This window comes from Anarrhichthys ocellatus, unplaced genomic scaffold (assembly GCF_004355925.1).
Source record: "Anarrhichthys ocellatus isolate YVR2014 unplaced genomic scaffold, GSC_Weel_1.0 scaffold1, whole genome shotgun sequence".
Classification (NCBI taxonomy): domain Eukaryota; kingdom Metazoa; phylum Chordata; class Actinopteri; order Perciformes; family Anarhichadidae; genus Anarrhichthys; species Anarrhichthys ocellatus.
In genome coordinates this window covers 10,747,760-10,761,882 of record NW_022280031.1, presented here as the reverse complement: position 1 = coordinate 10,761,882, position 14,123 = coordinate 10,747,760, and the positions used below count along the sequence as shown (strand labels likewise).

At 43.8% G+C, this 14,123-nt stretch overlaps 1 protein-coding gene across 2 annotated transcripts in view; it reads right to left on the bottom strand.

The window, feature by feature from the left end:
- LOC116396292 (plexin-A1-like) overlaps positions 1-7,856 on the bottom strand; it is a 62,080-nt gene extending 54,224 nt beyond the window's left edge. The window contains exon 1 of one of the 2 annotated variants that reach the window (XM_031870842.1): positions 7,750-7,856. The gene's annotated coding sequence lies outside the window, so the exon portion shown is untranslated. Of the gene's footprint in view, positions 1-7,443; positions 7,589-7,749 lie in introns of those variants that run through there. The other variant, XM_031870924.1, reaches the window with a different exon arrangement.
- Positions 7,857-14,123: the final 6,267 nt, after the last annotated feature.

The window sequence follows — 14,123 nt, the reverse complement described above, 5'->3', positions numbered from 1 at the left end:
GGTAAACACACACACACACACACACACACACACACACACACACACACACACACACACACACACACCAGAACTCAGGGAGGGGAGAGGGAGAGAGTGATCCTGCCTGTGTCCAACACGCATATGCACACACTTTCTCAATGCCCACCACCGCCACCACTGCCTCGGGGGCGACAACGCCATACTGCTGACCTCTCTGGAATAAGTTGCCCTTCCTTCCGCTAACATAGGGGTTGTGGCTGGCTAGTCCGCCAACACAGCCAGACAGGCAGCTAGCTGATTTATAGGCTAGCCCGCGGCCATGCTTTCCCTGGGCAAGTGGCTCTCTTAAAAAGGCCCGCCTTCTATTCGTCTTATTTACAGAGCTGGGGAGAACAGACCGCCTGAATTATTTAAGTTTTCCCTTGGTAAACACAACACAAACCAGGTGGGTGTGTGTGTGTGTGTGTGTGTGCAAGGAAGGGGGGGGGAGGGGGGGGGTGAAGGATGGAAGACAGGAGTGAAGAACTGGGAGCTACAGAGACTGAGAAGAGAGGGGGAAAAGGGGGCAAGCAATTATGAGGTACTGCACCATTAACATTAATCACAACAATAAATGGCTATGCGCCTGTGTAAACTCTCTCCTGCTTCATCTGCTCCACAGCGGAGAGCGTTACCTTACATTTAGCACGACGAGTCCCCGATGCTCGCACACGTTCACACAGCATCCTGTACGCCACGTCCTGTATGATGCGCACACTGATGATGCACAGCCGATCTCAATGCAAATGCATTCACGGGCACACACACACACACACACACACACACACACACACACACACACACACAGTGTGCTGTCTCCTCTCTCACACAGTGGTTCTCATTAACAAGCCAAACATGCCTGAAGAGGCAGACAGACTCTAGTGAGCACGGTAAACAACCAGTAGGCTCCCTCATCTAAACTGAGACTATCTCAGCATCGGCAACACACACACACACACTTTCTGCCGTTGATACCGACAGGCTGGGCCAGATGCAATATACTCAAAGATCTGCTGTTTTTTTCTCCACTGAACCAGTGGAATCTGATGTTGTTTGCTCAAGGGGAACTTAGGAAGGCAAACGCTGGGTATGAGTGACGGCCTCGACAACATCCCAACATTTGAGTGTGTTTGACTGTGACGCTTTTTCATATACATCAACTCTTGAGAAATGAATAGATCACTATAAACCTACTGTATTCAATTCATTGCACACCATCATTTCTTTACTGATTGTCACTGAGAAAATACAAAAAGACTTTGCGTATTTTAATTAAATTTTTTGTACTATATTGATCCCTTTAAGGGGCAAATTTGTCTCTGCATTTGACCCATCCCTGTATATAGGGAGCAGTGGGCTGCCAATGACAGGCGCCCGGGGAGCCTGGGATTCAGTGTATTGCTCAGGTACACTACGACACGTCCCAGTCGAGGATCGAACCGTTGCCATTCCGGTTCCCAGACAACCCTCTTAACCCAGTGAGCCACAGTCGCCCTATTGGGGGAACAAACTGAATTGCCCAAAACATCAAAATATGACTTTGCCGTGACAAAGGTAGAGTTTGTCACACCTGCCCGAATGATCCTCGACAACTATGTTAAAAATGGATGGAAGCTGGAATGTTAGAAATAGCATCACATGATCACATGTTAGCTAGAGTCAATGATGAAGATGACAACTTTAAGGAGGTCATATGAAGGCTTCTTCGACGATCCCATAACTGATGATCTGGCTGTATTGCTGTTGCTAAATGTTTATTTTGGCAGGTTTTTGGATATCTTATAACTAAAAAGGTAATAATACTGTTACCTGTTTGTCTGTTTGTATCTGTTCAAATACATTTTAACTTAAATTACAAAATAAAACACCAGGAATTTAGAAAAAGATCAAATTAAAATGATTTCCATCAAGACATGTCCCCACATGATTTTTGCTAAAGAAAGCCTGATAAATAAATAGTCCTAGCTACAGTGTACCATTAAACACCTGCCTACTTCGTGGTAAAGTCTAATGAATTGAACTCCGTTTCCCCACCACACGCTTCTTACTTATTAGTTAAAGACTGACCTGAGATCCACATGCAACAATAAGTATCTTGCATCAGGATTTTGGGAGACTCGCTCTACAGATACTAAGCGACAAAGAGAATAAAAAGGGACACAGGAATAACCAGAGTGATAGAAAGTACTGCATGTCACCTGCCCTGCCCGGCTGCACACCTTAGCAATAAAACGAGAGAACAATACTGATAAACTGATATAGTTGTCGACTTATCTTACAGGAAGGAACTGTGTCTTCCTGATCAATAGCAGGCACCGGCTCTTCTTCACAAGAGGAAATGCAACAAGAGAAGCCATTTTTCTTTATGTCCACATAAATCGAGGACCCGAGCTGCCCGTCTGAGTCAGTGTCTGAGGCTGGGGGGGGTGGACAGAATGCTGACAAGAGCATTGGCATCCCGGGGAGGAAACCTCATATGCTGAGGCCGTGCCCACAAGCTGCAGGGGGCACTGGGTCAGAAGTGGAACCGGGGTCAACGCTGCATCTTTTGGACCTTCAAGCAGAACCAGCAGGATTAACTGGAACTCGATCCCAGCGGTGACGTGCCAGGAGACCGAGGGTCAAACGCAACCAATGACGGCGTGTCTTTGGTTTGGATGAGAGCCCATTCCACACACTACGAGAGATTATCAATTGGATTTTTTTACAAGAAAAGGAATCCAATGCAGTGCTCCCGTCAACAAAACGAAATGCCTGGGAAGCGGTGAACAAGTTCTTCGCGTCCTACTTCAGTCAATCTCATCACTCCGCTTCACATGTCAACCGAACTAATCAACAACTCTTTGCACAAAAGGAGGCCGTGTAAATTCCGTTCCCCCAACAGGCGGCACACTGGAGACAGAGTTTATTTTCAATTTGCAGCCAGATTAGCAGGCGTGTTTTTGATACCATCACAACGGCAGATTTTTTATTTTTTTTCCCCCTATTTCCGAGTCGACTTGAGTGAGCGGCCTTTTTAGTGCCTGCTTCAAAAAGCATCCTCCGTACCCGAGCAGCTGTCACTTTCAGCAGGCACTGTGGAGGACGGATGCGGGGGAGGGGTCCTTTGAAGGAATGGTTAAAAGTGGGCGATAAAAATAAACTGGGAGAGAGGAGAAAATTAATTATACATAACAGACAGTTCACTTGGATGAGCACGACAGAGACAGAGAAACTAAGGCTGCTTCACTCACAGAAAAAATAAAAAAAGCCATTTTCTGGCAGAGGAAATTTCTGCTCCGCCACCACAGTGGTCATATTTATTTGGCTACATCTGAAGTGAGGGATGCAACAATGAAGGTCAAAGCATCAAACAATACAGACAAGGCTTTCATTTTTTTAAATTCTACGCACACTGGCGCTCGCTTCATGCACCCTCTCTAAGTCAGGCAGTTTCCTGGGACCAAAATAAAACTGCCAGGCCCGAGCGCACTCTCCTTCTTAAAAATTGTGATGAAGCTCGCAGATAAGTCAGTCTTTAAAATCACTTCTGATTGGCACTGATTAGGATTTATGCCGCCGGCTCACCTGCAAGCTCACCTCTTGATATGATTCGTAATGCACCAGCACTTTGCAGTTCAACACCGCCCACTGACTCTCAATCCCGGCTTCTTATTTGGGCCAAATGGAGGTCATTCCTATTTGAGCAGTCAGTCAAGACAGGCCCGCCAGGTATTGGCGAGTGAGTTTATTTCATATTAAGGCTTGTCGGCTGGAGAGGTGTTAGCACCATGAGAGCGGTGTGTGTGTGTGTGTGTGTGTGTGTGTGTGTGTGTGTGCAACAGGGCCTTCGGGTAGAGCCCTGCTGCTGGTCCCTCTTTAGTGCGTTTTAATATTGTTGCTGCTGTGTGGCTCCCTCGCCTCAGGGCGCCACACAAACCCCGGAGAGACCAAGTAAAAACACTCAGACAGAAAGAGAGAGAGAGGATGGGAAAGAGATGGAGAGGTGACAACATGGAGAACCAGGAGAGGATGTGACAGAAACAGGGAAGGAAGGAAGTGAGGAAGTAAAAATCCAAACAGGAAACTTAAAAAGAGGTGTTAGGAAAAGGAGCAAAAAGGCAGACGCACACAGACGGAACGAAAACACTCTCGGAGCAGAGCGCCGGCAACACGGCTAACCTCTTTAGCGAGACTGACACAAATGAAAACTTATGTAATAAAAACACGCCATCTCCGTCGGCTATGATATGGAAGCAGATATTGCATTACGGCGCCGATGTGTCAAGGAAGCCCTCGATCACACATGGGGGAGAGAGTTCAGGCCTTGGCGTACCTGACAGGCAAGACCAGTCATCCCACCAGAATTGTGCTGGAGAACTAGTTGAAAGTTTTTAAGACTGCTGAGAATTATGCCGAGAGAGAGAGAGAGAGAGAGAGAGAGAGAGAGAGAGAGAGAGGATGATGAGGGAAGAGTGAGGAAGCATGTGCATGTTTTCAGGAAGGAGGGAACCAGTACACAAAGAGGAGAGTGGAAGGGAGGATGGGGAGACAGCTCTTGGAAAAATGGCAAAGAGAGAGAGAGAGAGAGAGAGAGAGAGAGAGAGAGAGAGAGAGAGAGAGAGAGAGAGGGGTGGTTTGGAAGAAGGGAGGTAGACGCAGACAACGGTGGGCTCCTGACAGGAAGAGCAGGGAGAGAGAAGGGGAGAGTGAGGAAAGAAAGCCTGAGTGGCAGCATAAGTCTGGAGGCAGGAAGAACGGCAGAGAGAGAGAGAGAGAGAGAGAAGGCGAGAAGAGGAAATGCCTAAACATGAGGTTGTCACACTGGTTTAAAATGTCGAACAGTATAAGGGAAGCTGGAAAAGGAGCTGGATTTTGCAGTCTAGTGACACACACACACACACACACACACACACACACACACACACAGTGAGCGTGAACACAGTCCATATATCGACTCGCCGCATGAAAGCAATGAAACACAGTACAGCAGACCCTGAAGAATACGATTATGCACTTTAAGTCCTTTCACATATATGAACAATTTCAATGACCCGGTAAAGTAGTTGTTTTACTACCAGCTGAGAGAGCCCCTTGTGAGCGTGGTGGGATTTAATTCAAATCTTCTCCTTTAATTGGTTATTCTGAAACCCTTTATCTATATATACACCAACACAAAATATTTAGGGCCAGTCTTACTGGTGGTAAGCAGCGATTCAGTTCTCACTTGAGCACAGCTCTTCTGCTTTGTCATCCGTCTGCAATCTAATTAAACCTTGAATATGCCAGTCACTGAAAAGTCCAGAGGAATGTGATGGGGGGTGTGTGTGGGGGGGGAGTCGCACAAAGGCAGGACCGGCGGGGTGCAAAGTGCACATGTCAGCTCGAATTCCAAAGTTTGGACATCACAGATTTACCAGCAGCCCGACCGGACAGGACAGACTTTTTACAAAGACGCACGACACTGCTGCTCTATTGTGGGGCAGATTTGTATCATAATTAGGGAAGATTGAGGCAAATTGCTTGTAATTTTCTGGCTGGGTTGCCAGCTTTCATGTGAAATGACATGCAAGGTCACAGTTTTGCACCCCCCACCCAAAAAAAAAAAATAAAAATTAAAAAAAAGGAGGGCCTCAGCTGTATAAGGTGGGAACTTTTTGAAACCATGAAGGGATAACCAAGGTGAGATTGTTTCTCCCAGTTATGCGAAGCTACACAAGAACATGTGGTTGTTTGTACATGTACAAATATTACCATAGTTGGATAATCATTTCCACACCTGTCAGATAAATGAAATGAAATGTGATTACACAGTCTTTGCACAAAGAGGGCCGTCGCCATGTTTGGTTTACATTACTGCCACTCCTTTGCTGTCAGTCACACACACACAGCCGTGTAGAGTATAAGCGTTTGGGTGGAAGGAGTTCGTTGCACCTCCGTTGTGTGGTTGGTGACCTGGCAAGCCTTGTCTGTGGTTGAATGATTTGAAAGCTGCGACTGGGCAGCACCTCTTTCAACAAACACTCATGTCACGGTTCACATCCCGCATCATTTAAATGTGAATTGCTGGTCACCGCATTTAACTGTCAATAAGAAAGCTGCTGCTGCTGCTGCTGCTTGACTGAGCTGAGGCAAAATTGGGTCAAGTCACTTCTGATAAAGAGTTATCGTGTTAGTCACACAATGCCTGTGTCTTATTGGGGGGGGGGGGGTGTTGGAGTGGTGCCACGTTAGATAAAATACATCAATCAGCACTATAGGTTTATATCAACTATCTAAAATGCTCAGTAAATACAATGCAGGACTCCTCCTTTGATAATAACTGCATATTGCAGTGATTATGTTTAGGCTGTAGTCTGACCCTACTCCCCACCTCATTTTCCTCCCCAAAAAAAGAAAAGGTTCAAATGATGTCAAAGCCCTTGCTCATCTAATATGATTCATGAATACATGTTGAAAACGGGCTCCAAATTAATTCACGTAGCGCGCGGGGTCGGGGTGGGTAGTCTAATTTGGTTAAAAAAAAAAAAAAACTAGAAGTGAGGAGAATCCGATGGAGCAATGAGAGCATTTCCAATAGCTGAACACCAATGCGCACTCAACACACCCACAGACACTCACCACTCCATCCCTGCTCAAAAAGGGGAATTCAATTGCTGTCGAATAACAAAGCTTACAAATTGCCTCTCGTTCGTCAGCAGATTAACGCTGTTCTCACACCACACCAACACAATTTCGAATTAATTCAAAGCCAGTAGGTTGATCGATTTCTTTTCTTTTTGTATTTGAAAAGGCAAAGCACCACGTCCCCGAGGAGAAATCACTCCTCCCTCAGGTCCGTTTAAGAAAGCCGGGGCAGGATACATTCAAATGGAAGAAGAAGAAACAAGCATGAAAAATAGATGTTTAATCGTAAAGCATGCAAGTCTCCCCGGACTATTTACCCAGGCGACAGTGCATACCTGTGACTGTGTGCGTGGTGGTGCCATTCCCCCTGTGAAGGCAACGCAACAGTCATATACGCAGCATATAGCTCGTCCGCGTCACCAAACACTGGTCCCGGAGACTCCTTTTATTACACGACTCCAGACATTACAGCCAGGCGAAGCTCTTCCAGATCAAAAAAATAAATAAAAAGTCTCCTTTTTTCTTTTTTTTTGCTGCAGCCGATGTTCTCAAAAACCAGCCAGAAACTCACCTCGCACTGCACCAAACCAGAGGCAGCGCAAACATTGTCTTAAGTTTCAAGCGCCAAGGTGCTGACCGCAGAAAAAAACAACTAAACAAGATACGTGCTGATTAATTAAAAACATCCGCTGTTTTACAGTTTAGTGTGGATCAATATGACTGGTGGTCACACCGGGGCGCACGTTCAACACAGCACAAACACAAGCCTCCACACACACACACCCACACACCAAGACATACACAAACACTCACACACACCTACAGAACTGGATATTAGAGCTACATTTCCTCTTCATGCCCGTTTCAGTCCTGGGTTTGGTTGGAGCCTCGAGCTCTCCAAACTCGTGGAGAAACCAGACGCCGAGAGGGAAACACAACGACAAACTCACCACACGGAGCAATGGAGAGAGAGAGAGAGAGAGAGAGAGATAGAGATAGAGAGAGAGAGAGAGAGAGAGAGAGAGAGAAATGTAACCTAAATATTTAAGCCGGCTCTACTCCAAAACCTGCTCCTTCCACACGACACAAAAAAAAGCCCTTCACCGGAGTTCCCACGGTACTTACAGGTTCAAGTGATCCGTAGGTTTGATATCCTTTCCATGGTTTTAAAATTCCAAAACTTGGGGGACATTCCACTCTGGTCACGGAGCGGCGGTGCTCTCTCTCCGGCGGGCTCCCTGCGTGTGAATGGAGAGGAGAGGAATGCAACTCCGGCTCCAGGAGGAGGGAGGAGGGAGGAGGCGCTCCGCTGCCGCAGTGCCGCACGGAGCGCCTAGAGGGCGCCCCCGGGCCGACTCCCGGTGCCACGGGGGGGGGGGTGGACATGTGTGAGAGCCTCATTTTAATCAAGTCGCCTTTCCCACTCTTTAACAAAATACTTTATTTTGTGTTGTACCCAGTTCAATTTTATGTTTTACATATCCGTTATAACATTCAAAAGCTTTTTATTTAATGAAATCATTATTTCAGCATAACAGCTATTTATGTCAGTCGTGTTTTATTGCAATGAATTCATGTTATAATCTGAGATAACAGTTTTAACTTTTCTATACAGTGAATAAAGTTGATTCAACATTTTATTTTTTTTAAATGACATGAAGCCCTTTTTCTGTGCATATACTGTGCGTATTGCGCGGATTGATATCGTTCTCTTTGTCATATTTTATGTATATAATACTTGACAGGTAAGAGAAATTGACAAAATATTTTTATTTTAATACATACAAAAGCAAAATTTTCTCTGTGGCACATTACCCAGAAGTTCATTTATTAATATTACAGAAACGTCTGTCATCATCACACCTACACTGTACGATATACATACAGTATCATCTCTGACTCAAAGTTTGGACAAAATAAAACATTGTGTAAGAATTGGACTACAGCAAAGGGAAAGTATTGTGTAGGGTTAGGATGGTGTTGGGAGGGGGGGAGGGGTGAAAACAAATATTTGCTGGACAAATGACTGACATTGACAGAGACAGTAAAGACAGTTTAGCCTTGACGTGAGGCAGATTATTGGATACCTGAAGGTTACATTTAAAGCAGAAAACATCTAAGCAACATTTACACAGAATAGTGTTTTAAATAGAAAATGCTCCGGGAGATGTTGGTGAGACGGGTTTAGTTGTGAGTTCCCCAAAACAAGACGGGCTCCCTAATTAAATGAGGCGGCCCCGGGCCTGGCTGTCGCATCTCATCAGCTGACACTTTCACACTGACTAACTTACACTGAGTGACACTCAGATGACAGATTTTGGATACAAGCTGCGCCCGTAAGGCTATCCAGCCAACTTTTTAAATCTCACTTGTTTCTTATGATAAGCCACCTCAAGACAGTCAAAGTGACTTTGAAAGCTGAACTTCAGTATTCATCACGCAGTCAGTGACTATCAGGAGCTCGAACAAAGTGTGTTTTGGGCACTGTTCCATGATGTCTCTGCAGCGAGGAAGCTTTTGGGATAACTGAGTTATTCAAACAGGCAGCTCAGGTTACCAATTGCACTCAGGAGAGCAGAGAGCAAGATCTGGCAATAACCACACCACCTGGCCCCGTACGCCATTCAGTATGTGTGTGTGTGTGTGTATATATGTGTGTGTGTGTTTTTAAGAGAGGTGGCGTATTTTTGATTGAGATAGATAAAGACATTCGTTTGCGTTATGTGAATAAAAGAGCAGCTGAATTTCAGCACTTGCCAGGAAATTTCCCCATGGTCTATCACACCACCCAGCTTTCAATAGTGTTCAAAAGCGCACTGTCTGCCATTAGAAATGGTTGGTTTGGCCATAGTACTACTAAGAGATTAGGACTCACTTACCATGTGAAAGGCCTCTGGACAAAGCCATTCCCTATCTTGCTCTCAAACACTAACACATTGATTAGCTCGGAGTTAGTGCGGTTTGCGTCCATCCAGTTCCTCTTCAGGCCTACTGTAAGTTCTCATGGAAATATTTTTATGGAGTATCAGACTGAGCACAAAGTTAGCTCTGTGCAAAACCAGGAATCAAAAAACATGCATGCAAAATGGGAATCCCTTTCCTTTCTGTTGTACACCGTTGTGCGCTGCATCATAATACAGTCACGATGAAGACAAAGCCACTGAAAGATGCTTTAATAAAACTGCTCTCCCTTTCTATATACTTGGCCTGTAGTGTACAACCAAAAGTTATTTTGCATACAGTGCTGCTCAGTGATGTATTTTTCTGAAAGAGCCAGATTAATCTTGGCTGTCATGATTTGACTATACAGTGCACAGGCCGAGCAGCTTGGGCTGAAAGCACAGAGAATATTAAACAAATGCATGCATGGCTGTTTGGTGGTTTGCTGCTGTTTTGCTCTCTATTTGCTTTTGCTTTTTTTTTTCTCTTATTCATGCAGTATTAATGGGACTGTGTTTGGCAAGAAGAACAAACGTTTTAAGTGAACAGAGAGCTACAATAACTGACTGATCAGAGAGAAAAGACTCCCAGTTGCCCTTGAAAAACACAGCGAATACACTAACCTAAAACTGTGAAGACACATACGTATATATATATATAGTTCTGTGCAAACAACTGAACAAGGATGTGTGCATTAATGCTGTGCAACCCAAAACAAAGAAATATGAATTCTGCAGATTTCTTTATCCACACAATGATAACAGATCAACGGATGCTAATGAGCTCTAAAAACAAACAAAAAACCTGATGTTTTAATCCCCAAACCTGACAGATAATCAGTGTTTGTTCTTCACCAGTAGCCAATGGCATCACTTTCAACGCTCGTGAAACTCAATCCTTCTTCCTTAAAAGCAAAAGCAAAAACAAAAAAGCATCCGATCTGTGCCAATTATGTGAAACTAACCAGATTTGAGCCAGAGGGTGAAGTGCAGGTCTGGTGGCCCTTGTAACCCGAGGTGGCCTAGCTCTAGCTAAACAGGTAATGAGTCATTAATTGGGAAACAACAACATGGCTGACTGGTAGGCAGCACGATTACATATCATCCGGTTAAACCTGTCTGATCTGTTTGTACAGTCGCTCCAATCCCATTTCAGCATCATGGAACCACGTCATCTGAGCACGCCTCCGCCGCCACATCGGGCGAGACAGAGACGTCTTGGAAAAACCTGTTTAACTCAAATACATACAGCCACAACACAGTCACAATGACATGTCACTCTCTTTTGAGATCAAAGAGAATGATAAGATGTTTGAACAGTTTGGTCCTTGGTCCTAGTCTGTCCTTGTTTAGGCACTGACTTAACATACTGTAATAACAAGGAAACAATGTCCTCCTCTATAATAAAGTCCTCCTTAAGGTCAGTCATTCACTGGGTCTGTTGTTTATAATCGTAACATTAATAACAATACCTTTTATTTGTATAGCACTTTAAAAAGGTACAAAGGCATTTTACATAGTAAAAACAGAATTAATAAAAGCAATTACAATAAGAAGAAAAGAGATGACAGAACAGTAAGGAACAACACAAACACATACATATACTAGTATCTATCATGTCAACAACATATCGTCCTGTGTCCTATACTCCCTTAACCCTGGATGTTTAGTCCACTCATATACGATGTGTTGGTAAAATTCAGTACTTTCAATAGAACCATGATGATCACAATGTGTTGTTTCCTTTATGTTGTAAAAATGAATGGTTCCACGCTCATTGTGTCTGTTGGGGAAAAAAATGTCTTGTGAAATTCGACAGTGTAACACAGTTCATTGCACCAAACATCAGCTGATGTTATTTGTGATTTTGCACACGTGTGCAATATGATACACATCGGTTTTGAAGAAATATTCATGTTAATATTATAATTTCGACCATGGCGCCCAGTTCAATCCAAAGCTGCAAAAAAAAGCATCATACACGATGAACAGTGCATGATTGAAATATGTTTTAAACAACTTTCTTTGCACTTGTAAACATAAAACGCATGTGGAAAATTCAAAAGCTTCCGTGCACTGCCTCTACTGCGAAAAGAATCTCTGTGGTAAAGATACCAGCTGGTAGCAAAGAGCAGCAAAACAGACATGAATTTATGTGCAGCCATGGTTGCAGATTATTCATGTTAAATATGACGAAGCATTCAATTCAAGTAAATCACAGAAACACATCTCAACACGAGGAAAACGCACAGATCAAACAGTAACATAAGGCGGCATCGAGGAAGCAGCCTGGAGTTGGCGGAGGTGAAAGTTTTTATGCATTTCGACATTATGCAGTATGCTACATGTTTGAAATAGTAATGTCTTAAGTAAGGTAATATGAGTAGAGAATATTTCCACCTTAATTATTCATTCAGAGTGTATTTCAGTTGTGGGGAAACCTTAAGAGACTCTGGAGACTTGTTCTTTAAATTGCTGCAACCTTATAGGCAGGCTCATTGGCCATGATTTAATGTGCATCTTTTCATAGACCTCAATTATCAATTAACTGTAAGTGTACACCACTGGGAATATCTTCAGTCATGTCCACCACATTAACATCCATTAGAAGGGAATCACCTGTCTGCGCTGGAGCTCCTCAGCTGTGGAATGTTTTCCTCTGGGCTGCGATCTGTCACAGTGGAAAGAAAAAGACTGGCAAAATAAGAGTCTGGAATGGCTAGTGAATCATTTTAAGGTGGTCACAGATCTCAAAGTTAACAGTTTGGATCACACTGTACGAGTTGTAAGCCCGGAGACTGATTCCTCTAATTATGAACGTGGCAGGAGAGTAGAACCACCGTGAAATTGCAGCAGAGTTGTGCCCTCATCATGTGTTAGAATATGACGGATGTCTATATTTTAAAACACCAAGATCTTTAGAATGAAATTCGGTTGTGTGATTATAGTGGAAAACAGAGGTTTGCCATACCATAAGGCCTGAGAAGTGTTATGATTAATAAGTAATTGCTATGAAAAGGAGTTATGACTTTGATTTCACATGAATGGTGCAACATGATTAGTGCCAGAAAGCACACCTTATATACGGCGTTGCGCTTCAAACGTGACACTATTCATTTTCTGGGTGCTATGTGTTGAGTCAGGCATGCTGACAGTGGGCTACTTTATGCTAAGCTAGTTAGCATAAAGCAGCCCACTGTCAGCATCCCCTCCCCCTGCCCACCTGTTTTAAGAAGCTTTAAAGAAGGCACCTACATATCTCGTACAGAACCTTTTTGACGTGCCAAATCATAATTAAAATTTGAGGTGAAACGAATGGAACCCAACAGGTTACAAGCAGCCCTTTGTGTTGCCTCTCAGCTGCCATCAAGCACTAACTGTGACCTTTCTGCGCCGGCTTCTGATGTGTGGACCTAGGGGTGTGCATGGCACGGAGACCGGCAAACAGCAGCCTTTTGATTAAACACAGCACATTACATCATGATCAACATTACAGGAACTTGTGTCATGACTTTGTCTTCATATTGGCTTTTTTTTCACTTCACGGGGCAAGGGATATGGAGGACAGCGAGGAGGGAAGGAGGGGAAGCTTTGATTTTACTAGATGTACAATTAACATACTTCTCTGCCCAGTGTGCAGGCTTTAAGTCATATTATAGCATATGGCTTGAATTAATCACAAAGCTAGTCCCTATTTAGATCTTTGCGCAATACAGTGTGCAAAGTGATAGATATGATTTTATGAAAAAGCAAACAGCAAACAGAAGGAAGCCTACCGACTTTGGTGAACCCCAGAATATACATTTAGGCTTGTAGGGAAATGTCTCCAGAACTATGGGATGGATTGCCATGAAATGTGTGGTGCCAAAGGGCAAATCCCAATGGCTTTGGTGATCCACTCACTAAATTTAAACTTGTTCAATAGTTTATGCCCAAATACCTGCAAAAACTAAAAGAATTATGCCTCAGCTGTACTTTGTGTTTAGTCCTAATCAGCAAATGTAGCACGCTAACACAGAAAGCTAAAGTGGTGAAACGTAATACCTACTAAATACTGTATCAGCATGGTAGCTTCATCATTGTGGGAACATTAGCGTTTTGATGTTAGCAATTAGCTCAAAGCACCACCGTGGATAAGTACAGCCTCACAGAGTCGCCATAGCATGGCTGTGGTTTTCATTAATGATCGTGGAGTAGAATACAAATTTATTCAAGAGCTTTATCGTGTCGGTATATTGGGCAGACACTAAATATAAGAGATAGCTAAGCAATAATGTTTCTCAAATGGTTTTAGAAATATAGCAGGTTATATGCAAACTATACCATTTCAGACCCTAAGAGACCCTAAGAGTTTCATCATCAGGGCTGATCTCAGATCAGCTCAGCCTTTTAACATTAGGATGAAGGAGACACTCCTACTCTGGGAGACGTGATACATTTTGGTCCAGACCTCTTCCTGGGTGCCCGTGGGAGACAGTGTGTCAAAACATCTTCTAATGACTGCCTCCTTCGTCTAGCTCCTTTAAAACCAGGGGCCTGATGCCAAGCTTTTGCCCATGC